Source organism: Grus americana, chromosome 2 (genome assembly GCF_028858705.1).
Source record: "Grus americana isolate bGruAme1 chromosome 2, bGruAme1.mat, whole genome shotgun sequence".
Lineage (NCBI taxonomy): Eukaryota > Metazoa > Chordata > Aves > Gruiformes > Gruidae > Grus > Grus americana.
Genome location: NC_072853.1, coordinates 99,601,355 through 99,625,918, shown reverse-complemented (window position 1 = coordinate 99,625,918; position 24,564 = coordinate 99,601,355). Strand labels below are relative to the sequence as shown.

Genomic DNA, 24,564 nt, shown 5'->3' with positions numbered 1-24,564 from the left:
TTTTACACTACTTTCTTCAAATGTCCCTAAACCTTACATGCCAAAACAAGAGGAGCTTTAAATACTTGCCTAAGATTCTTTTAACCCATTTCAGGTGAAATAAAAGTCAGACATTAAAAATTTTATGACTGTTTCACGTAAAGATGAGTCTTTTTACAAGAGCAGGTGTGAACTGAACTCCCAGTTGCAGTTGAAGCTACTTCAAATTCTGCGCAACCCAGACCAAAGCAGGGACCTGCTGCACAATAGCAGTATATGCTACTGTCATCATCCTGCCTGGTAAAACCAGTTTATAGCCCTGGTACACAATGGTCACTTCTGATTATGGAGGCTTTAAAGACGGCGGTCTCTGGTTCTTCACAGACCTCATACAGGAAACTGGCAGGATGATATGGAATTAGAGTGGTGTAAGTAAAATTAAAATTCAGCACTTCAGAGCAGATAATAATAGTAAACCACCAGAAAAAATCGCAGCCAAAATCTAGGACCTCCAGAAGCAGACGGACTGCCCACCTCTAAGCATTGGCTGCTCTACTGGTCCAGCAGAGCTGATCTGGGGCTGCCTGCAGCTGTTCGCAGACTTCAGACAAGTGTAGGTTTAATCCCTTGCATTTACAGTGTGGTCCCTCATGGCAATATATGACATGATAAGCAATATTTCGTACAGAAATCTCTAACCTTTAAATAACATTATGAAGCCTGGTTTTATTCAGTTATTAATCAGAGTCTTGCATCGATACTTGTACTTCCTACAAAAATAGACGCAAACCTTTACGTTCATGCCTTCAAAGCACACATTTACCAACACTGACATAATAAAAAAAAGAAAACAATGTACTAGACGTCAAAGCTCCATACATTAACAATAACAGGTTTCCTCTTTTGAAATAAATATAAATGGGAGAGCAATAGGATTTGGGATCTTAATAACATTCATGACTCTCAGATTCAAAGATTGGTAGGGGTTAGAAGGGACTTCTAGGGATCACCTAGCCCAACCCCCCTGCTAGAGCAGGATCACCTAGAGCGTGTTGCACAGGGTTGCGTCCAGGCGGGTTTTGAATATCTCCAGAGAAGGAGACTCCACAAGCTCCCTCGGCAACCTGCTCCCGTGCTCGGTCACCCTCAAAGAGAAGACGTTTTTCCTCCTGTTCAGATGGAACTTCCTGTCTTCCAGTTTGTGCCCGTTGCCCCTTGCCCTGTCACTCGGCACCACTGAAAAGAGCCTAGCCCCTTCCTCTAGACATCCACCCTTTAGATAGTTATAAGCATTGATAAGATCCCCTCTCAGTCTTCTCTTCCCCAGGCTAAACAGACCCAGCTCTCTCAGCCTTTCCTCCTACAAGAGGTGCTCCAGTCCCCTAATCATCTTTGTAGCCCTCCGCTGGGCTCTCTCCAGTAGTTCCCTGTCTTTCTTGTATTGGGCTGCCCAGAACTGGACACCATATTCCAGATGTGGCCTCACCAGGGCAGAGTAGAGGGTGAGGATAAGCTCCCTCGCTCGACCTGCTGGCCACGCTCTTCTTAATGCACCCGAGGATAACATTGGTCTTGGCCACAAGGGCACACTGCTGGCTCATGGAGACCTTGTTGTCCACCAGGACTCCCAGGTCCTTCTCGGCAGTGCTGCTTCCCAGCAGGTCAACCCCTAACCTGTACTGGTACCTGGGGTTGTTCTTCCCTCGGGGCAGGACCCTACACTTGCCCTTATGGAATTTCGTATGGTTATGAAATTCATGCATATGGTTCAAGAAAGATATCAAGGGTGAAGGCCAGAGGAGGACGAGAGCTCTTGAAGTGCAAGGAAAAAGACGGTCAAGAACACCAACCAATTCAGCCCTTCATGCCAAGAGGAAGACCTCACCATCAGCAGAGGAGGAGCAGCAGCAGCAAATGGGCCTTGGTGCCTTGCTAGGGAATGGTGAGGAAACCATGCACGCTCCCTACGTCTCTGCAGAGGTGACGGAGAAGGAAGCAAAGCCTCTCTTTCCCCTCTGGCACCCCCAAAACCAGACAAATGCCTATGGCAGCCATGCCCTTCTTTCCAGAGAGAGCCCGAAGGTAGAGCTGACTTGAGAGGGACGCCCAGCAGCTGTGCCCAGCGCACGGCCAGCAAGGGCAGGGAGAGCCTCCTGGGCACAGGCACATTCTCGGGGCCAGCACCCCAAAGGCCGGCCTTCCTTCCTTCCTCCAAAGGATGCTGGGCGGGGGGGCGCACAGGGTGGGGTGGGCCCGCCACCTCTATGTCACAGTGCCGCCACCCGGCAAGGCAGCAGTCACAATGCCCCGGAGAGGATAAAAGGGGGCATCCTCCCGTTGTCGGGACAGAGCCGGCCCGGGGGGCAGCCTGCAGACACGCGAGAGGAAGTCCTTAAGGAGCCAGCGGAAGTCCTTGGAGGGAGGGGGTGGAGGGAAGAAGACCGACCGGAGGCTGGACCAGGCTGCCGGACATGAGAAGAACCAGCAACACCCGGAGGTGCCTGAGGCTATCGGGCCTTTTCAGCTGGAGAGCAGTGGCCGGAGCAAGGGAATGCCTTCTGGAGGAGCGCTGCAGAGCTCGCCATCCTCATCCCCTGCGGGGAGCCAGTGGCAGCAGCCGTAAGCAATGGGGTGGGTGCAGAGATGTTGCCAGGGGTGCCAGTGCTTTGAAGCAGGCAGTGGTGTCCTGCCAGGCATGGGGCACGGGACACGGGAAGGATTCTTGCCCCTGATGGGTCGGTCGATCAGGCCGGGGGCATTCGGCCACTCTGGGAAGCCCCTGAGATGGCTCCAGCTTGAGGGAGTGTAGGGCTTGGGCATCTAGCTCCTGGGAGGCGTGACCAGTCGGTGGGAGGAGGAGGAGGAGTCCGGTCTTGCTCACATGCTCAGGGAATAGCCGATCGCCAGCGCTGGCTGGGGTCAGGAAGGAATTTTCCCCCGGGGCAGATTGGCACTGGTCCCCAGGGGTTTTTTGCCTTCCTCTGCAGCACTGAGCATGACCACTTGTCAGGGCAGGGCTCCTCTGGTCCCTTTTGGCTAGGTCACTGCCTGCTGCTGCTCATGCACCGCGAAGATGGCCCCTCGTGCCCTGCAGCTGGGGGGAGGAGGCTTTTTTTCCCCCCACGGTGGGCTAGCAAGCGTCGCCGGGGGGTTTTTTGTCTTCCTCCGCAGCACTGAGCACGGCCCTTTGCTTTGCCAGGGCTCCTTTGGGCCCTTTTGGCCAGGTGCCTGCTGCTCATGCTCCACGAAGGGGGCAGTCGTGCCCCGCATCCGGGGGGAGGAAGCTTTCTAGACTCCCAGGGCGGGCCCCCAGCCAGGGTGGCCCCCACGGGTTGCATCTTGTCCTCTGTCGCATCGAGCACAGCCCCTTGTCAGGGCTCCTCGGGGCCATTTCAGGGAGGTTCTTGCCGGCTGCTCTTGCGCCTCCAAGGCGCTACTTGTGCCCTGGCTCCCTGGGGCTCTCTTTCCCTGGGCAAGTTTGCAGCGGGAGCGAGCTCTGCTCTTCCCTTGGCTCCGTTTCCCCAGTGTTTCTTGCTTGTGCAGAACAGCCGGTGCTTGGAAGGGCTCCGGGCTTGCTGCACCACCAGGAGCTGCCACTTCTCAGCTCTCCCTGCATGCAAAACAAGCGCGGGGCAGGCACGAGCTCGCTTTTCCTGCATCGCTGGCCAAGAAGCACAGCGCAGCAAGTTTGACAGGGCAAAAAGGATGCTTCTCATCGATAGACATCATACTTTGGAAGATAGCCCATGGTCCCACACACCTCGTCTTCGTCATCATCATCATTGTTGTCGCCGTTGTCATCTTCCTATTCTTATTCTTCTTCTGCCACTTTTGTGCGTGGTTGGTCGTGATCCTCGTGCTTCAAGTTCTCACTGTTGAGGAACAGGGCCCGCTCGGCCTGTATTCCTGCTGCTACTTTCTGCAGCTCTGCGACTTGCCTTTGCCAGGCTGCAAGGGCTGTTTTTTCAAGCTAAACTGAAGAAGGCATCGGCCTGCTGCCGGCTACACATGGCACGTTGTGTTAATGCCTGTGAGCCTCGGCTCTGGACGGGATTCAGGCAAATCCCGTACAATCACCTAAAATAAGAGAAAATAAAATCCTCTTTCCACTTGTAACCTTTCTGATTTGTGTCCTTGAAAATGGTTTTGGAGCAGAACCCCCCCTGGCATTTCCGGCAAATAAGAGTCTCGGTGGTTTTTGACTCCTGGTGAGCGCCGGCAATTGACTAGAGGAGGCTAGGCTAGACTAGACTAGTTATGCTAGGTTATGCATTGAGTTGAGCCTGACAAGCTCTACCCTAGGTCTGAGGGGTCCACCCAGGAGAGCAACTCTTGCACTGCACATCCCAGGCCCGTCCAGGAGCAGGAGAGAGGGTCAGAGACGGGCACACCTACCACATGGCTGAGGCAGGGCCTGAAGGCCCCAGGCTGAGCTGAGACACCCCGTCCCCTGGGCCCTTGGCAGGAGACGGTCTGGGTGGGGGTCCCAGGGGGGGCCGGTCCCAGCCATTGAGGCCTATGAGCACCCCCAGGTGTCTGGCAGAAGCAGAGCTGCACTGCTGATCTGCTCTCCTTTAGACGTTGATGGTTGGCCGCTTTGGAGACAGAGCATTGGGCCAGATGGACCTTGGCTCTGATGGAGTACTCTTGTTCTCTGGCTCTTTTGGTGCAGCATGTTTTTCCGAGGGAAACAGCTCTGGCGTTTCTCAAAAGGGGTCCAAGGAGAAACAAACCCAACAAATCCATGGGGAAATGAAGAGGTCTCAGTCACCTCACAAAGATTTGCAACCATTTAGTTGTGGAGCACTTCCTGCCTCTGACCGAGGGCTTGATCTTTGAGCCTCACTAGCATCAGAGGCTCTAGTGGGGGTTTGCCATCCGGTGGAAACCCAGCTACACTGGGTGACCATGGAAGACTCTCAGCAACCGCAGTTTAGGCATGCTTTTTGCAGCTTTATTCAGGTGGTCACATGATCTCGAGACGATGCCCAGCTCTCACCCCCCATCAGAAGGTACCTGCCTCCTTCCCAGAAAGTGACAGAGCCAATGGCTAGGATGGGACATGATTACCCATTGCATCCCTTCTGCTAGGGCAGGGCTGGGAAGAAATGTCATGCGAGATTTCCTCCTCAGCACGGACTGGTAGGGAAAGAAGGAGAGAGGGAGAAGGAGAGAATCAAATCGAACTGAATCCAATCAGCTGAAGCTCGGACAGCAGAGAGAGCAAGCTCCGACCTCAAGAAGCCACGCATGAAGAACTGCACTGCACAGACAGGGAACACAACGTCAGGTGGAGCACCACGACTTTCTTCTCCGGTTTGGAAACATGGGAGTAGGCAAATGTTCCTGGAGGCAGCATGAGCAGATGTCAGGGTGACCATGAGCCACCAAGGTCACACAGGCAAAGGCCGCCTTGTGTGTCAGGCAAGGTATTTGTGTAGGAAAGGCAAGCATGGTGCAAAGCTCTGGTGAGAAGTCGCCTGGACCACTATGGGCATTTCTCATTCCTCGGGTTCAAGAAAGATAAATTCCGCCTGGGGTGAAGGCAGACCAAGACTAAGCAGTTGACTAGGGGGGTCATGCAGGGCCTCTAGAAGATGACGATCAGAAGCAGCAGCAAGACAAAGGCTGCGCGGGCCGCCATCACTTCACACAGATTCACGCGGATCGGTAGGGGTTGGAAGGGACCTCTCAGGATCATCTAGGCCACCCCCCCCTGCTAGAGCAGGATCACCTAGAGCATGTTGCACCGGGTTGCGTCCAGGCGGGTTTTTGAGTATCTCCAGAGAAGGAGACTCCACAACCTCTCTGGGCAACCCGCTCCCGTGCTCGGTCACCCTCAAAGAGAAGACGTTTTTCCTCCTGTTCAGATGGAACTTCCTGTCTTCCAGTTTGTGCCCGTTGCCCCTTGCCCTGTCACTCGGCTCCACTGAAAAGAGCCTAGCCCCCTCCTCTAGACATCCACCCTGTAGATATTTATAAGCATTGAAAAGATCCCCTCTCAGTCTTCTCTTCCCCAGGCTAAACAGACCCAGCTCTCTCAGCCTTTCCTCCTGCGAGAGATGCTCCAGTCCCCTAATCATCTTTGTAGCCCTCCGCTGGGCTCTCTCCAGTAGTTCCCTGTCTTTCTTGTATTGGGCTGCCCAGAACTGGACACCATATTCCAGATGTGGCCTCACCAGGGCAGAGCAGAGGGTGAGGATAAGCTCCCTCGCTCGACCTGCTGGCCACGCTCTTCTTAATGCACCCGAGGATAACATTGGTCTTCTTGGCCACGAGGGCACACTGCTGGCTCATGGAGACCTTGTTGTCCACCAGGACTCCCAGGTCCTTCTCGGCAGTGCTGCTTCCCAGCAGGTCAACCCCTAACCTGTACTGGTACCTGGGGTTGTTCTTCCCTCAGGGCAGGACCCTACACTTGCCCTTATGGAATTTCATATGGTTCCCCTTTGCCCTATTCTCTAGTGTGTCATGGTGTCACTGAATGGCAGCGCAGCCTTCCGGTGTGTCGGCCACTCCTCCCTGCTTACTATTGTCAGCAAATTCGCTGAGGGTACACTCTGTCCCCTCATCCAGGTCATTGATTAGTATGTCAAATAAGACCAGATCAAGACTAGACCCTTAGGGCACACAACTAGATACAGGCCTCCAACTGGACTTTCTGCCACTTAACACAACCCTCTGCCATTCAGCCAGTTCTCAACCCACCGCACTTGTCCACTCATCCAACCCACACTTCCTAAGCTTGCTAACGAGGATGTTATGAGAGACAATGTCAAAAGCCTTGCTGAAGTCAAAGGTATACAACATCCACTGCTCTCCCTTCATCCACCCAGCTGGTCATGCCATCATAGAAGGCTATTAGATTGGTCATGCATGATTTCCCTTTGCTGCATCCATGTTGACCACTCCCGATAACCACCTTCTCCACGTGCTTATTGATGACCCCCAGAATAAGTTGTTCCATCACCTTTCCAGGGATGGAGGTGAGGCTGACTGGTCTGTAGTTTCCTGGGTCCTCATTCTTGCCCTTTTTGAAGACTGGAGTGACATTGGCTTTCCTCCAGTCCTCAGACACCTCTCCTGATCTCCATGACCTTTCAAAGATGATTGAGAGCAGCCTAGCAATAACATCTGCTAGCTCTCTGAGCACTCATGGGTGCATCCCATCAGGGCCCATGGATCTGTGGATGTCAAGATTGCCTAGATGCTCTCTAACCTGATCCTCCTTGAACAAGGGAAGGTCTTCCTTTTGCAACACTTCCTCTCCTACCTCCAGGGTCTGGGTTTCCTGAGGGCTGGCCACAGGAGTAAAGACTGAAGCAAAGGCGGCATTCAGTAATTCCGCTTTCTCTGTATCCTTCATCACCAAGGCACCCACCTCATTCAGCAGTGTGCCCACATTTTCCCTAGTCTTCCTTTTGCTGCTGATAGATTTGAAAAAGGCCTTCTTTTTGTCCTTGACATCCCTTGCCAGTTTTAATTGCAAGTGGGCCTTAGCCTTCCTTGTGTTAGTTAAATGATATACATTTATATAGTTAATATAGTTAAAATGTTAAGTAGTAAAATTATATACACTTAACTATTTGCTCAAAGTTTAATTAAAAAAGTAGGTAGAAAAAGCAACTGATGTGGAAAGTTGTCCAGGTCCACAGTATACTTGAATATCACTGGCTAACATGGCATGGAGTTGTCTTTCTAGCAGTTCCCTTTTGATGGTACCCTGGCTGAGATCCCTCAGCTTCTGATAGCAACCATATACTGAGAAAAACTAGTACTTGTTTCACCTTCAGTACTACAGAAATACCGTGCAAAAAAGAGATAAAAAAAGAAAAGGACATTGGCTCTTTCTATGCTGATACTAGTATATAGAATTATAGAATGGTTTGGGTTGGAAGGGACCTTAAAGATCATTTAGTTCCAACCCCCCTGCCATGGGCAGGGACACCCTCCACTAGACCAGGTTGCCCAAAGCCCCATCCAGCCTGGCCTTGAACACTTCCAGGGAGGGGCCATCCACAACCTCTCTGGGCAACCTGTGCCAGTGCCTCACCACCCTCACAGGAAAGAATTTTTTCCTTATATCTAATCTAAATCTACCCTCTTTTAGTTTAAAGCCATTACCTCTTGTCCTATCGCTCCATGCCCTTGTAAACAGTCCCTCTCCAGCTTTCCTGTAGGCCCCCTTTAGGTACTGGAAGGCTGCTCTAAGGTGTCCCCGGAGCCTTCTCTCCTCCAGGCTGAACAGCCCCAACTCTCTCAGCCTGTCTTCATAGGAGAGGTGCTCCAGCCCTCTGATCATCTTCGTGGCCCTCCTCTGGACTGGTTTCAAAAGGTCCATGTCTTTCTTGTACCGGGGACCCCAGAGCTGGAAGCAGTACTCCAAGTGGGGGTCTCACGAGAGCGGAGTAGAGGGACAGAATCACCTCCCTCGACCTGCTGGCCACACTGTTTTTGATGCAGCCCAGGATAGGGTTGGCTTTCTGGGCTCCTAGGACACATTTTCATCCACCAATAGCTCCAAGCCCTTCTCCTCAGGGCTGCTCTTCATCCACTCATAACCCAGCCTGTATCCATGTTTGGTATTGCCCCAACCTATGTGCAGGACCTTGCACTTGGCCTTGTGGAACTTCATGAGGTCCACACATGCCCACCTCTCCAGCCTGTCAAGGTCCCTCTGGATGGTATGCCTTCTTTCTAGAGTACCAACCACACCACTCAGCTTGGTGTCATCCACAAACTTGCTCAGGGTGCACTCAAGTAGTCCTAAACCCAAAATAATATTAGTGAACAAAGAATTCACTGTTATTTCAGAACATTTTCCAGTTTCCCTCGTTGTTAGTGTTATCAGGTTGAGTTGAGCTTGAACTAGCAGCTTTATATCCCAACCTCTTCTGTCAGAGGGCCAAGGGGAGAGAATGAATAATGAATTGGCAAATGATAAATCACTGCTCAGTGGCACTCACTCAAGAGATGGACACAGAGAGGCAGGAGCTCAGTAAGTCCATAGACACCAATATTGTGGATGAGGGGGGCCCTCAGGGGCCATAAATTCCCTCCTGCCATCCCAAGGCTATCCCCACATGCATGCTCTCAGTCACTCTATACATTGTACCAGCCCGGCTTCTCCCTGCAACCTATGCTTTAATTCATTCCTGTGCACAGTCATACACTAGTGGGATCTCCTGAGCGGACAGAAGACAAGAGGACCATCAGAGCTCCCTTAATTCCTAGGCAGCAACTCAGGACAAAGTGGCACATGCATGTGTCTTCTGAGGACAAGAAACCAGGATACAAACCAAACGAGGAGACTAGGAGGTAATGAGCATGTAATCAGTGCTGAAGGGCACACTGCACAGCCTATGACTTTTTTTAATGCCTGCCTTTTACAGCTTTTGCAAATTAACACGCTCAGCAGGCTGGTGGGAATCTGAGTCATCTACGACATAAAATAAATGTATTAATATGTCAAAACAACTAAGTATGAGTTCCAATTTTTAGGAGACATATTTTTAATAGAAAAATAAAATAAATTACAATTCTAATAAGTCCACTTTTATTATGTCAAAATCTAATGTTTTATTCAATAAATAAAATGTGGAACTATTATTCATACTACATTTGGTTTTAAGCCCAGTCAGCTAATCTCTGTGGATACTGCAAAATCCTATGATTAAGATTGACTTCATAGACACACAAAAAGAAACATTTCATAACAGAGCAAAAACCCTGAAGTATTCAAAAGAACTAAAAGATTCAAACACAGTATTTTATTTTGTTAATGACAAAGTAATTTTGATTCTTATTACATTTTCCGTTCACATCAAAGAAAACTTGTTGATTCAAAAGCAAGCACTTACAACTGTGAGGAAAAAAAGAAAGAAAAGCACCATGAACTGAAACTTTACTCATACTGTAATTTATTATTTTAAATATTTAGATGTGATGCAATACAATGTCTCCAGCACCTTCCAATGTGGTGCAACTGTGAGCTTCCCCTGAAAGACAAGCTCCTGTCTGCCTCCTTCCCCTCACCCATCCCTTCCTTAGCTTCCTCTCCTCCAGATCTAATAACTGTGCAGCCACAAAGTAAGACAGTCTAGCAAGCTCATCTAACAGAAAACTTAGTCTTCTGCCAGCCTGCCAAAAAAGAAAGAACATTTTCCATCAGACCAGTTTACCAGACTTCTCTGCCTTGGGAACAGAGGAAATGTATGAATAGGTACAGAAATGCAATAGAAAACCACTTCTTGCTGCAGGAGCTGCAGTTGTACCAGACACCATCACGTCCAGCCACACACTCAGGGCATAGTTCTAAGCTAAAACTGACCTAATTTTATGTTGCCCTAAAAAACAGATGGTCCTGACTTCCCATTTGTGCCAGACTAGCACTGGTGTAGGCAGATGATCTGCAAGGTGTGGGAGCTGATCAGAGCCTTAATCCTACAATGACAAAAACCCAATCCCTTTTCTAACTAACTGGACCATGTCTATTATTCAGCTAATCATCCTGTTAATGAAAAAAACTGCATTTAAAAAAAAAGTTTTAAAAGTCCTAATATCCTGTAAGGATGAAACATTTCATTTACATGAACAAAAGACAGAATATAAATGATTACAAGTCTATGAACAATACTTACACTAGCCTTGACAGAAGAACCCCAGGCACAAAACCAGGTATCCTCAGAAGAAAGTAGAAACCTAGTAGCACTTTCCAGAAAAGCTGTTTCTAACTGCTCTGAACTGTTGAATTCATTTTCAAGACTGTTTTTCTGAGGTCAGGAGCAGAGCCCATGCCAAAGAATGTGATCTGTTTCGTTAGTCAAAAAGGAGTATTTAGTTTGGGAAGCATCAGGAATGTTTAACGGGGCATATTTTGGGGCTTTTTGCAGGTTACTACCAGGAAAATTCCAGATTAATGGGACTAAATTCAGGAGAAGAAAGTGATGTGTAACTACTTAAAGGTTATAAAGGAGTCTAATATGCATTACTACACACTAAGTTTGAAAAGCAGTCAGTGTTCCTAGCCAGAACCACATAAATGAGAAAGATTCCATATGTTCATCCAAATTAATCTGTACAGAATTTAATCATAATTCCAGAGAAGGAAGAGTGCCTTATCCCACCACTAACTGCATTCGGAATTTCCTCTTGCACACAGTTTCTGCAGGATGGCCTCACTGCATCAGTATCTTTGGCATCAGGGATGTCCACAACATGAGAAGCAGACTTTAGTACTGCCGGAAGAGTGTGGAAAGATATTCAAGGATACATGGCCTTGCATGAATTAAAAAGGACTTTTATGGCTTATCTACACAAAGAAGCTACTCTGTATTAATTGAGCACATGAATTTACAGCACAAATTCAAATGCTCAATAACTCCTTCCATGTGCAAAGAGCTGGACACTCCAGGATAATGAACCACTTCACATTCAACAAGAATATTCAATAATACTCAAAACAGGAGCCAGTGTGGAGCAACGGGTGTTGTGTACATCCTGCCTTATTCCACAGCAACTTCTCTTGGAAGATATAACTTCAGTATCAGGAAAATAGGGAAAAAAACCCCAACAACAAACCCCACCAAAAAACCCCCACTAAAGTTTAACTTAACACCTTCACTTTTTGCAGATTTCCAGGAGAAAGCACACTCCCACTTCACAGTTTGTAGACAGAAAACTCATTTACACAGAGATGCTCATGCTACCGACGCAAGTCCTGCCAAATCCAGCAACTGAAGATGTTAGGGAACACTGAAGATGTTAGCCCTTTTTGCTGCCTGCCTTATCTCCTGCCAAAGATGGCCATTGCTGCAGCACAGTAAGCAATCTGTCTGTGCCTCATGGCTCCCCAGTTCACAGTCCACTGTATATGCATTCTCTGAACGTAAGTTTGCGCTGCATACCCTTTGTGAACCACCCTGGCTGCACAGCAAGCATACCTGTAGCGATAGAACAAGGGGTAATGGTTTTAAATTAAAGGAGGGTAGATTCAGAATAGGTACAAGGAACAATTTTTTCACAATGAGGGTGGTGAGGCCTGAACAGGTTGCCCAGAGAGGTGGTAGATGCCCCATCCCTGGAAGCATGCAAGGCCAGGTTGGACAGGGCTCTGAGCAACCTGATCTAGTCGAAGATGTCCCTGCTCGTGGTAGGGGAGTTGGACTAGATGACCTTTAAAGGGCCCTTCCAACCCAAACTATTCTATGATGTTCTGCCACTCTTCATCCAGCAGCCTCAGGAGAGGAGTACAACAGAGAACTAGACATTGTAACCTCATCAATCACCCTACCAAAACTTAGTGGGGTTTATTAGCCAGAACATTCAGGAAGATTAATTTGAATAGGCTTTTAAAATGTATTAGTTAAACCAGAAACAGAGTTTAAAAGTGACTGTAAAACACTGTTTATTTTAGAAGTCAACTAAACAAACAAAAGTCACTTCCAAATAAAAGTATCCATAACAGATTTTGCTCTGATTTAATTAATACACTTTTGAAGTTAGCTCAAATTAATATTCCAAAACATACATGCAGTTAATTTGGAATATTTTTCCTGAATGTTCCTATGTAGGCAAGCCCAAAGACTGCCATTCATTTTTTCTGAGGCACAAAATACAGTAAAGACAGAGGGCTGTGTTTAGCGCTGGGCAGGAAGGTAGCTGTGAAGTGTGAAGTGAAAGCATTTCAAGGAAGTATTTTTGTAAGGCTCTCACAAAAATGACAAAAATGGCTCTGTTGCTTAGCTCATTTTTCAACTGAATTACTTAACCAGATGGAAAGCCAAGATATGTGGCCTTCTATGCCAAGTAAGGTCACTTTTTTTTTTTTTTAAATAGAGTTGAAAAGTAGAAACTACTCTGAAAAGACAAGCAAAACTTTTGGTGAGAACTCAAGGTGAATGCATTTTCTAAACACTAATTGCATAGACAATTAGACACACAAAACAGATCTAATCTAACAACACTCAGATTTCTGAGGAAAAAAACATATGTTATACCAGCCCTGTATTAGGGATCATTCTGATGCACACTGCAGGCCAAATTCTTCCTTGGTAAGTCACCTCTTAAGCACACCAGAGGAAAAAAAAATTACATACCTACACATTTTAAAGGAGAAATAGCCATGACAAAACTAAATTCCTACTCCTATGAGAGCCATGGCATTTGGTTTTAATAAGTCTTAACTTCTACAGTTAATGCTAGATCCTGCTTTACTTTTCAGTATCTGTATTCCCTCCCAGCAAAGCTCAGAGCGGATTAGACAGAGGCTTAAACTTACAAATGGAACTGACATTTACATGTCAGAAGCAACACACAGAAACTCTCTGCAATTGAATCCCTCAACCTGCATACCCCCCTCAGCTAGCTTCAATAGTTGGATACATCAGGTCACAATTTACTGTGGGCAAAAAGACTTTTCTCAAAGTAGCTTCATTCAGGACTCCTTTAAAACACTGGAAGGACTTTAGCAGGCTTTAGGACATGACAGATCTTATACCCGATTTTAATCAAAAATTAAGCAATTTTTTAAAGTTTAGTACACGTTTACTTTTCAAGACCAAAATAGGAAGTTCTAGAGAAGAAGTAGATCTAATAATATTATGTATTACAGTTTTCTATAAAGCTTTAAAACCTCTCAGAGAGGCATCAGCTACATTACATTATTAAAGTCTACAATCCTGCACACAACCGTAGAAACCTTTAGGTATGTGAATATTCCATCTTTATTTGGGTAGGCAAATCAGGTAACCACTCTCATAGGTATTTATAGCACTGGGATGTCAGGACCTATTTCTGAGAAGCGAGAGGCAACTACTTCTTCCAACTTACCAGAGTGTTCAGGTTACAGAGCTCATGTGTGATCAAGGATCTTGTAATCAATGCTGCAATCTGCCACTAAAAAGTCTAATTCTCATCAATAATAAAAGCTGCTTTACATAGCGGGTACAACTGTTTCCCTTAAGGCCTAACTAAGCATCCAAGGAAGCCTTATCCCACCAAAGGTAGCAGCAAGTGTAAATATGTGTTAATTCATGTTAATTTACAGCAGTTTAAAAGCACAGCAGTTCGAGCCTCCCCACGTGGTAGCAACCAGCGTACAAGGATTTCAAAAAACAAATAGAGTAAAGCAACTAAGAATAAACTAGAAACAGACACCAGATTTCTAAAATATTTGTTCAATCTTTTATTTCCAAAGTAATTAAACACTCAATGAGAAATGGCCAGGCTAAAACCGTCAAATTCTATAGTCATGTTTCTATAACAGCAGCCTCTTTCCCCAGCTACATTTCAAATGGGAAAAGTATAGAATTTTTTTTTTTTTTTAAATCAAAACCAAGCAAAGGATTTTCCCATAAGCTTTCCAGGAAAGTCAACCACTGGACTAAAACCAAACAAAAATTTCAGCAGGAGAGGAGAATATTTCATTAAGTTAGGAGTATGCAAATACAACATTCAGACACAAAACAATGATGAAAATTCTCACTAACTTTCAATTTAGCAGGCCACTACAGACTGCTATTATAACAAGAACATAACAATTTATTTTTAAAAAATCAACTGAATTCAAGGCACAGGCGTTATTATTGTGTGCTCTCTACTTCTGTCTGATTTTCATATATTAATCTTCAGTATCAGGAACAAATGCTTAAAAAGCGCAAGAACGTGTTCTAGTCCACAAAGACACTTTTGTCCACTCAACTATGCAGGTTTTGTTCCAAAAAGCAGTAGATAATTTCAGAAATCACAGGACTTTTGCCAAGTTTGAGAGTTAACATTTCTGCCAAAATTAAAGAGTTTCAGTTTTTTATAAAATAATTACTTGAAGAAACTAGGATATTTGTTTTGACATTTCATATGCTGTATCACCTTCTTGTAAGCTGAAGAAGTACAACAAATACCTGCAACAACAAAGGTTCTGTAACCAGAAAAAGAGTTTGAAGTGTCTTGTGACATTATTTTTATAAAAGCTGGAAAGAGTAACATCTGAAACACTCCAGAAACTTTTGTAGAATATGAACAAACCCAAGATCTATTTTAGCAATTCTTAAATCCTTTAAAATTATTGGGAGTAATACACCTCTCTGTGTATACCAGATCATTAATAAGATTTGAGACAGTTGTTCAACATAGGCCTAAAAAAAAATCATCATCTTAACCAACACATTAGAAAAAATAACAGCTTTAAAGTTAATTTTGCATTTCAAGGTCTTCCTTAAAATCTGCTTCCAATATACCTGTATGTGTGGAGTAATGATACGGGAGACATCAGACCTGTGATACTTTATTCCCACTAACACCTCTTTGCCCTGACAATAGGACATCTACAGTTGCAGTTGTTTGGCTATTTTTTGCTATCCCTGTTATCAATTAAAGGTACTGTGGGACTGTACAATTTGATTAGTTTACTCTGCTCTTTTCTACTGACTTTTAGGGAAGATGTAAATTTTCTTTTTTTTTTTTTCCCCCACTGTCTAGGCAGTATGGATGGGAATCAGCAGACTCATATTTCCAGTTCTGCTCTTAAATGATATTCATACGATGTTATTCCTCATTCTACTAAGTCATACAATGGGGAAAGAAAAAAAAAAAAGAAAAAAGAAGAAACAACAACTGACTTTACTGGAGCAGCTAGCCCAAATGTGTTATCTTGGAGATTGTTTCACTTAGACTAATTGGCATGTGCATATATATGTGTGTGTGTTTGTGTGTATATATCTATGGGACAGAAGAGTATGGGATAGAGGAAAAGGTAAGACAAAAAGAAAAGTTTCCAACTAGATTATGAGCTCTTCTGTCACTAAGTATTTACACTGTTTTATATATAATCGAGGGATGAATATTAACTAGCTAGCCTGTGAATTTTCTGGAAAAGCTCAACCAACTACCCACAGATGCACGTGGGTAGTGATGTGATGCTATTCCTGGAAAGTCTATTTGTACTGTCCACATTTCAGAAGTGGTATCGCTCACCCTCAGGCAATTGAGTACTCAAATTCTGCCTTCTGTGACATCCTTGCAATACTTTTGACTTGTAATGGGATTGCTGTAACCAAAGTATTTTACAGAGCATTCTAATTTTTAGAATTGCATCAAGTAAAATAGTGTCTTGATACTATCTACAAAATAAATAGGATAACTACAGTACTGATTTCCTTATAAGTAGATACTCTTGTTTGGGTATTTTGACCAGCCCAGCTTAGCCCAACTTTATAGGAATCACTTAAAAAACTACATACAATTCCACTAAACATTCGAAGAACTTATATAGCTTCCATTCACTAGGCATCACATAGCATTTCATTTTTTGAGCAAGCTTCAGAATATCCCTGTAATTATTTTCTTCATATTATACCTACAAAACCCAGGTACAGAAACCTTCACTAATTTCTCTTTGATGACACAGGAGATGACTATTAAATTCATAGACACAGGACTGGAAACTTGTCTTCTAGTTCCACACTCAAAACGTCTTTCCACTTGTTCAAAGATAAAAATTTAAGCAATATTTGGTAAAACACACTTAAATCTTGAGCAAATGTTTTCTAAAAAATCCATCAACTCATGAAAATACACTACTTTGTACTAGGAAGATTTCAGAATCTATTTCTGTTATGGTCATGAGAAAAAGACTGAAATAGGGAAAAGTCTTCCTCTCGAAAGGAGCAATAAAATTTACAACTACAAACTTCTCTTCTGTACAGAAAACTAAAAAAAGGTTGAGCAGCTGTTCAAGATCAGTGAGTTTAAATCAGTCTCTTCCTCCACAAAGAATGGCTGAAGTCCTAGGAGTAAAATTAGGGAGAACTCAAATTCTGCAGAACGGACTGCAGTCTTCCCAGTAAATATTGAGCCACCTCCCCTTTTGCATGGCAATATCTCTAATCACTTCTATGCCAGCATCTTCATTCCTTTATACCTTATCAAAGTAACGAATGCCCTTGAATTTCACTCCTGCTTGTTGTGAGAAAAATCTTCCTTGTGTTAAACCTCAGGTTGACTTTTCTCTTACCTATTTTAATTACTGCAAACCAGATTGCTTTATCTGGGAATTACCAAGGTGCAGTCTTTATTTTAACCTCTTGTAAGGATGAAATTTTTATCACCATGCCTACAGCTGCTAGTCAGGAGTGATTAGTTTCACAGCTTTCAAACATTTCCACATCATTTGAATGCACTATACAATGGCACATTTTCAAAATGATGGGCTTCTTCAGCCAGCTACATCCATTGGAAGAAGTGGTGAGTGATTCAATCCTCTCAGCCTAAACATACTCTCCCTTTTATGCTTGTTCTTAAAAGTTATTGCATATGGATACCTCTTGGAGTTATGTAATGCATGCATGTCAGTGCAAATCTATAATGCTCCAAACTTTAAATGAGAGGAATCAATTGAAGTTTACTTGGAAAAATGATAAATTAAAAAGAAACAAGGTGAAGAAATGCAGTGACAGAATTCACAATTACAGAGTTTTTACCTTTGTATAACATCTAGATTAGCCTGCAGCACAGCAGACTTCAGAATATTTACCTCGACTTTCCCCCTTCATATGGCAAACAGTTCTTTCAGTCTCGCTTTCAAAATTAGGCCTTAAACTATGTTTTCTCCACAACAAGGATACTGCTATCAAACGTGATACTTCAAATAAGCAGTACCAAATTTGTTTCAACTTAGAAGAGGTATGACTATATTTAAGTAAGTTTTTGCCAATCCTTTTCTAATCGCTTATACTTAGATCAAATTTCTGTATAATAAAAAAGATAGGGCATTTTCCCTTTACAGATTTTAATAATTTAAAATATGTCTTTCTAGGTTCTTACACTGCAGATAAACTTTACTTAAATGCCCCCTAAAGATGCATTAACGTAGAACAGAATCAAACCAAGAACCTGACTTACAAAACAGTTAATCTTCTGTCCCATGCTAAACCCCTGCAGCTCTTTACAGGCCTCCTGTAACTTTCCTTGGGGTCCTAGACCATAGGGGAGCCCACCTCACGCTAAGGGGAAGCCAGATCCGTGAAGCCTATGAGGTCCAACCCCCAGAGAGGAAAATACGAGCTTCCTATATTTAAGTTGTCTCTATTTCAGAATGTCATTACTGGAATTCTTTAAGACTGTTTTTTAACTTTAAAAGTCCTTCTCATCTTGACTTTGCAAGGCTATTTATGTGTGTACACATAGTTTCCCTAAAGTTTTTAGTTCTGTCATACCAGAATCTCCACTAAAAAGGTCATCAGAACTGAATGCTTATAGCTTTTAGCCACACAAAACAGCACTGTGGTTTCATGCTTCTACTAAAATTACGTGTTTCTGCAAGTCCTATTAGAGAGGAGAATCAGTTAAATTGTGCATTTTTCAGTTTACATACAAATTCTGTATTAAAAGCCTGGCTTGAGCTGACAAAAGTCACAAAATATGACAGAAGCTATTGAATGAATTCAGTATCCAGTTACAGTCAGGTAAATCAAGAATAACAGCTCTGAAACAAATAGAGTTACCATGGTATAAAGTCTGAAGTAACTGGGAGCAGAACTTGGCCACCTGGCATTTATTCACTTCACTAAACCTAAAGCCCTGGAGGGTCAAACAATGAATAACTACATAATTTGTGAGAAAAAACGTCTAGAAACCCAGGATACAGAGGTGAAATGAGGATAAATGCTTTGCTTCCATGCTGAACTTTCTGGATTTTGTTAATCTAAGCCAGGCCATGGATATTGCTTTAATATGCCATGAATATTTTCAATGTGAAATTCCATTCATTTAAAAATAAGACATGATTCATACAGAATTCACATGGCAGACCCTGGAATTTAAAGTAGCTTGAATGTAACACGCAGATGTATAAAACTTTAAACAACTTTAGCTAGGATTTCTTTTTCTGTATAATAAATGTAATTGTTTCAACTATAGACTGTGAATACATGGAAACTTTAATATTTGTTTCTATATCCAGTTTATGTATTCCACAATAAATACTAAGAGCTCAAATCTGAAAAGTGAGAAGGCTGCCCACAGTAGTAAGCTCTTCAAGGCTTAGAAGCTTTTGTAGGGTGGGCTTGTACCTCACATGGCAAAGCATACCTAGAGACAAGGTATGGGGAAAATACCTTAAGAATCCTATTAAAATTACAGAGACTACATGCTTAAATGAATGTTATCTTAAAAAACTAAAAGCTTAATTATACTTCCGAATATTACTTCTAAGTATGTAAAACAAAACCCCCGCTGAATAATACTGCCACACTATGTTAGCCCTAGAGCAAACCATCAAGCAAACCTGCATTCTCAAGCTTCCCACAGTAAAGAGGAATCGCATGGAAATCCCAAAGCTGAGAAAAGTTCACTCTTTTGCAGAAGATAACGCAATTAACACACGTGTCCCGAGCCAGCAATCACCACCTGTTCACCTGAAAGGCGGGGGTGGAGAAGCTCACCCGCCTGGCTTTAGGCAAGGGGGAAAGCAGACTTAGCCCTCTCCCGTAGGTGCCCGTCGTGCGCCGAGGGACAACCTCGGGCTGCCCGGATGAAACGCGAGGCAACAGCGCTGAGAGCGCAGCGCCTCCCGCTGCTGGGGGGCGGCCGGCCGGCCGGGCTCAGCAGCTGCTCGGGCCGGGGAGAGTAGGGGAACGCAGGGCAACCTCCGCAACCCCTGCTACCGAATTTCGGCGCCCGCACACTGTTCCCTACCTTCACCGCTCGCAGTGTTAAGCCTGGCGGGGGTTTTCTCCTGGATGCGGCGCGGGTGGGGCAGCGGGGGCGGTAACTCGCGGGCAAGCGGCCGGGGGAGCTGCTGTGAACCCCCGGTCCGCGCTCGCCTCCTCCTTCCCTCGCTGTTCTCCCCCTCGCACATCTGCCTCCTGGCCCAGGAGGCTGCCGGCGAGTGGGGCGCTGGGGTCGGTGTCCCCTGCACGCGCGCTCCGCCGCCGCGGGCGGAGAGCGAAGGAAGCAGCAGCAGCCCCGGGCAGAGCCGGGGGCGGGGGGTGCCCCCGCCGCCGAGGCCGCTGCCGGCGGTGCGCCCGGGCGTGCAACTGCAGGCGGCGCTGCCGCCGCCTCTTACAAAGGGCAAATTCATTTTACGTTTCCCCAGTGAAGCGGTGGAAGGGCTCGGTGCCGGGTGAGTCTCACAGCTACTGGACGGTTAGGGGGGAGGAATCTCAGTCTGAAAAGAAAAGCCTCTTGTCTTCTGGAAAATGTCAAATTATGTCATGTCATGCCGACAAATTACTACCAAGATCACCTTAGATTATTAGAAAGCGACAAAGTTTTTATTTGTCTCGGTTTTGGTTGTTTGGGTGGTGGTGTTGGATTTTTTAAACACGGGTTGCCACTAACTACAGGTAATGCCCGTGGAAAACCACCAGTTTCACTTTGTAGCCCAACTTGATGATGAGTGAAGTGCAAACTTATCCTAGTGCAAAGTAGTAATACCCCTGGAAATGTTTTCCATCTACAATGAGTTTAAAACCATGTAATTGTCAATTACCAACTGTACCAAAACCTATAGACCTGTCAAGTAGAAATGTATAGACTCAAATCTTAAAGTGTAAATGAATTGACAGTGTTTCTTTTTCTAAAGTGTGAGTTACATAACATTTACATAGTTAACTGGCACATACGCACACTATTCATTGCAAAACTCTCTCAAAAGTAGCACGAGGCCAATAACTGAGTGAGCATTCACCGCTGGTCAGCTTCTGTCCCTGTGGTGCTTCACAAGCGAAACTGTCCTGCCAACAGGACAAAGCACAACTACAGGCTGGGCAGAGAATGGATTGAGAGCAGCCCTGAGGAGAAGGACGTGGTGGTGTTGGTGGATGAGAAGCTCAACATGACCTGGCAGTGTGTGCTAGGAGCCCAGAAAGCCAACCCTATCCTGGGCTGCATCAAAAACAGTGTGGCCAGCAGGTCGAGGGAGGTGATTCTGTCCCTCTACTCTGCTCTTGTGAGACCCCCACTTGGAGTACTGCTTCCAGCTCTGGGGTCCCCGGTACAAGAAAGACATGGACCTTTTGAAACCAGTCCAGAGGAGGGCCACGAAGATGATCAGAGGGCTGGAGCACCTCTCCTATGAAGACAGGCTGAGAGAGTTGGGGCTGTTCAGCCTGGAGGAGAGAAGGCTCCGGGGACACCTTAGAGCAGCCTTCCAGTACCTAAAGGGGGCCTACAGGAAAGCTGGAGAGGGACTGTTTACAAGGGCATGGAGCGACAGGACAAGGGGTAATGGCTTTAAACTAACAGAGGGTAGATTTAGATTAGATATAAGGAAAAAATTCTTTCCTGTGAGGGTGGTGAGGCACTGGCACAGGTTGCCCGAAGAGGTTGTGGATGGCCCCTCCCTGGAAGTGTTCAAGGCCAGGTTGGATGGGGCTTTGGGCAACCTGGTCAGGAGGGTGTCCCTGCCCATGGCAAGGGGGTGGAACTAGATAGTGTTTGAGGTCCCTTCCAACCCAAACCATTCTGTGGTTCTTGAACAGCAAGCAGCATGCAGGACCTTGAAGTGAGAGCCCTTTTACCACCCCTATCCTCAGTGTCAGCAGAGGAGTGCAGGAGAGTTTACAGGCTATTGCCTGTAAGAGCTACATGACAGCTGTTCAATGTTCCCAGACTGTTCCTTTAGATCTATATACTTCACGGAACATGTAACAGCCCTGCATGCTTTGACTGAACATAGACTTGTAGATGCTATTGAACACACAAAACCCAGTAATTTTCAAACCCTGCAGAGTAAGATTTAACTTCATGGTAACTGGAAGGTTAGAAATCCCAACACAGAGCTCAGTCTGACAGAGTACAGTGTTGTCATTCACACACAGATGGAAAATGTGACTTTAGGTACTATTTTGATTCATTGTCTATCTCTGATGTTTCTTATTACTTTACAATTTTGTTGAATCTTTGCACATACTTACCCTGAAACATGGCCAATATAGAGATTTCTAAAATACAGAGAAACTGCTTGGATCAGTTCATATAAATTACTCGTTTCATGTTTGCAAGAATTTCTATTTGCAAGGACAACTTCTTTAAGCTTCTTAAGGGTAAGAAACAGATGACAAGTGTGGATGATGCAATAATAGTCTGCTAATCCTGAAACACTTAGGGAATGAAAAGGGGTCAGAAGCGAGCAGGACCCCCTTAGGAAACACTTTGCAAATCAGGGACTCTTATCATTTTACACTGGTTGACTATCTTGCACAAATATGCAGTGAACACATGGAGTACTCAGCATATGTTATTAATCGCACCATAACTTAACTACATACTGCCTAAATAGTTTTCAACTTTCTCCTGTCTTGTAAATTGTGTTAATTAGCTCAATTATCAGTGCATATTTAGATTCCTGCTTTCAGTAGCAATTATATAACCCTTCAATTCAAAAGCCATATCATACTTTTAATGTTAATAAAGATGTACTTGGCATTTACACAGGACTTTTCTCGGCATTTCATAGACAAGCCACTTTGACATTTCTAGGAAATATGTAGTCACGTGGCTGTTACAGAGAAACTGAAGTGTGTACATACATTCATATGACTCATACAAAACCAAAAAGCAACAGTTCCTACATTACTAAAAGGTAGCATCCTATAATTTGTTCCTGTGCTATTTTACTCTATGGATAAAATTCCTAATGAGAGTTACTGGATACTTACTCTGATGCTGGGCACTTTCTCTGCAATCTACAGATGACGTTTTCTGTAATTTTGGCCACAGCAGATCTCCTTTTTTCTGAGTTGATGGCAGGGCAGTGCAGTAACGAGTCACTTTGGAAACAAAATAAATGCAATCCTGGGGGACTCTGTATACTCTGTGAAGCCTACACTTCTATTCCCAAAAGCTTCTCAAAACCCATTGTATGGTCTATACTGAAAGCAAATCAACATTGCTTGCTAATACAAGCTGCTCTGAACTGACTGGAGAGAACTGTTTATATTAATTAAGAGGCTGGTAACCATGTTTAAAATTGCACTGCCTGGTGCACTCCAGTATACAGTACTTCTAATGTATCTTCAAACATGCCAGCATCTTCTTTTTACAGCATCTTCAAACCATTTTTCACCATTTAATTCTATTAAGTTACTATGTCTAACATACCCTTTGATATCTAAAAGTGAACCAAAGGTACCTCCAGGATAACCATGTTTTATGGAAGTGGTGTTTCCAGATGGAGCTAGCTGTCAAAACTAAGAGATTGTCCTTAACCCTGGGACTATGGCAGTGGAAGAACAGCCTCTCCGTGATGGAATAAGAAGAGCAGGCTGTAGTACAGAGCTCTTGCATTAACTATAAGAACCTCTTAGAATCACTCATTCCTTTCCAATTTAGCCTTTTTCCAGAACCAAGGTTTGCAAAGAGGCACATGTTTACCCAATGGAGAAGATTTACCTAATTAAATTGCATTTAGTACCTTTCACTACACTGTGTAAACACCTTAGACAATGCTAACATTTTATACCAATATAATTATCTCATCCAGGTCTTTCAACTGTCAGCTGAAACTGTAACATTAACTTCATCAGGTTGGGAGGAGAAAAGGCAGCAATATAGAAGTGTTGATACAATGAAGCATCCCAAAGCATTGTATTGAGAATGAACATTCTTACCCATAGTAAAAATGAGAAGATAAACCAGTTTTGGTCTCTTTCCTTGAATTTAGCAATTTCCTTTTAACACATATCTGAAATTTTCTTCTCCCAAATTTGCCCCCTCCTTCTCCCAAATTCTAGCTTTACAGATTTTTTTCTAAAAGTCTTTTTAATCTATATTGTCTCAATCTTGTTTGGGAGATGGAACAACCAAATATTAAACTGTTAACAGAATACTGAAACTACTCTGTAAACTTATAAATCAAAAAAGCAGAGAAGGTTTCAAAAAATAGAATCAAGAAAAGTTAGTTATCATAGCTGTTGAAGTTCTGCCAGAAGAAACCTGTGACAAAATGCAATTTACCTGCACTGAGTATATCAGTTCCTAAAATACTGGATTCATTCTATGTTTAAGGGTCTGCCTGCTACTAAAGTGGTATGTCTTCACTAAAAGGATCACTTAAGCCATTATCTTCTATTTCTCCTCAAGATGCAGTTCTAACGTGATATGTGTAAGACATTAACATAGGTAGTTTAATTAGGTAAATCTTCTCCATTGGGTAAACATGTCCCTCTTTGCAAAGCAACAGTCCAATTTATCATCACAACCTGAAGCACAGCCTTTGGGTGTCTTCTGTCACAATTCCGAACTAATCCAAACCTATTCATCTTACAGGAAGTAGTCTGTTGTCTTCAAACATCTGTCTTGTGCCATTTGTGTAGCCCATGGCTTAATGATGAGATATTTTCATCTCCTTATTGTGTGTTAACTTCAGGCTTGTCTAATTATGTATTGTTGGTAATAATTCACATTCTCCCTTTTAAGAACACCACCATCTGTGGTCGCACCAGCTTTAAAAACTTTTTAAGAAGGAATCTGCATCTCCGTTGCCTAAATTGGGGGGTGATTAATATACACTCCCCAGACTTTCCTTTTGTACACAGTATATGAATTGTAGTTTTTCCTAAGTATTTTCCTATCCCAGATTCTATT

The 24,564-nt window shown here is 44.3% G+C and overlaps 1 protein-coding gene across 1 annotated transcript in view; it reads right to left on the bottom strand.

Annotated features, from left to right (window-relative positions):
• Nucleotides 1–19,952, bottom strand: part of RNF144B (ring finger protein 144B) — a 93,315-nt gene extending 73,363 nt beyond the window's left edge. The window contains exon 1 of the mRNA XM_054818060.1: nucleotides 19,672–19,952. The gene's annotated coding sequence lies outside the window, so the exon portion shown is untranslated. The remainder of the gene's footprint in view (nucleotides 1–19,671) is intronic.
• Nucleotides 19,953–24,564: the final 4,612 nt, after the last annotated feature.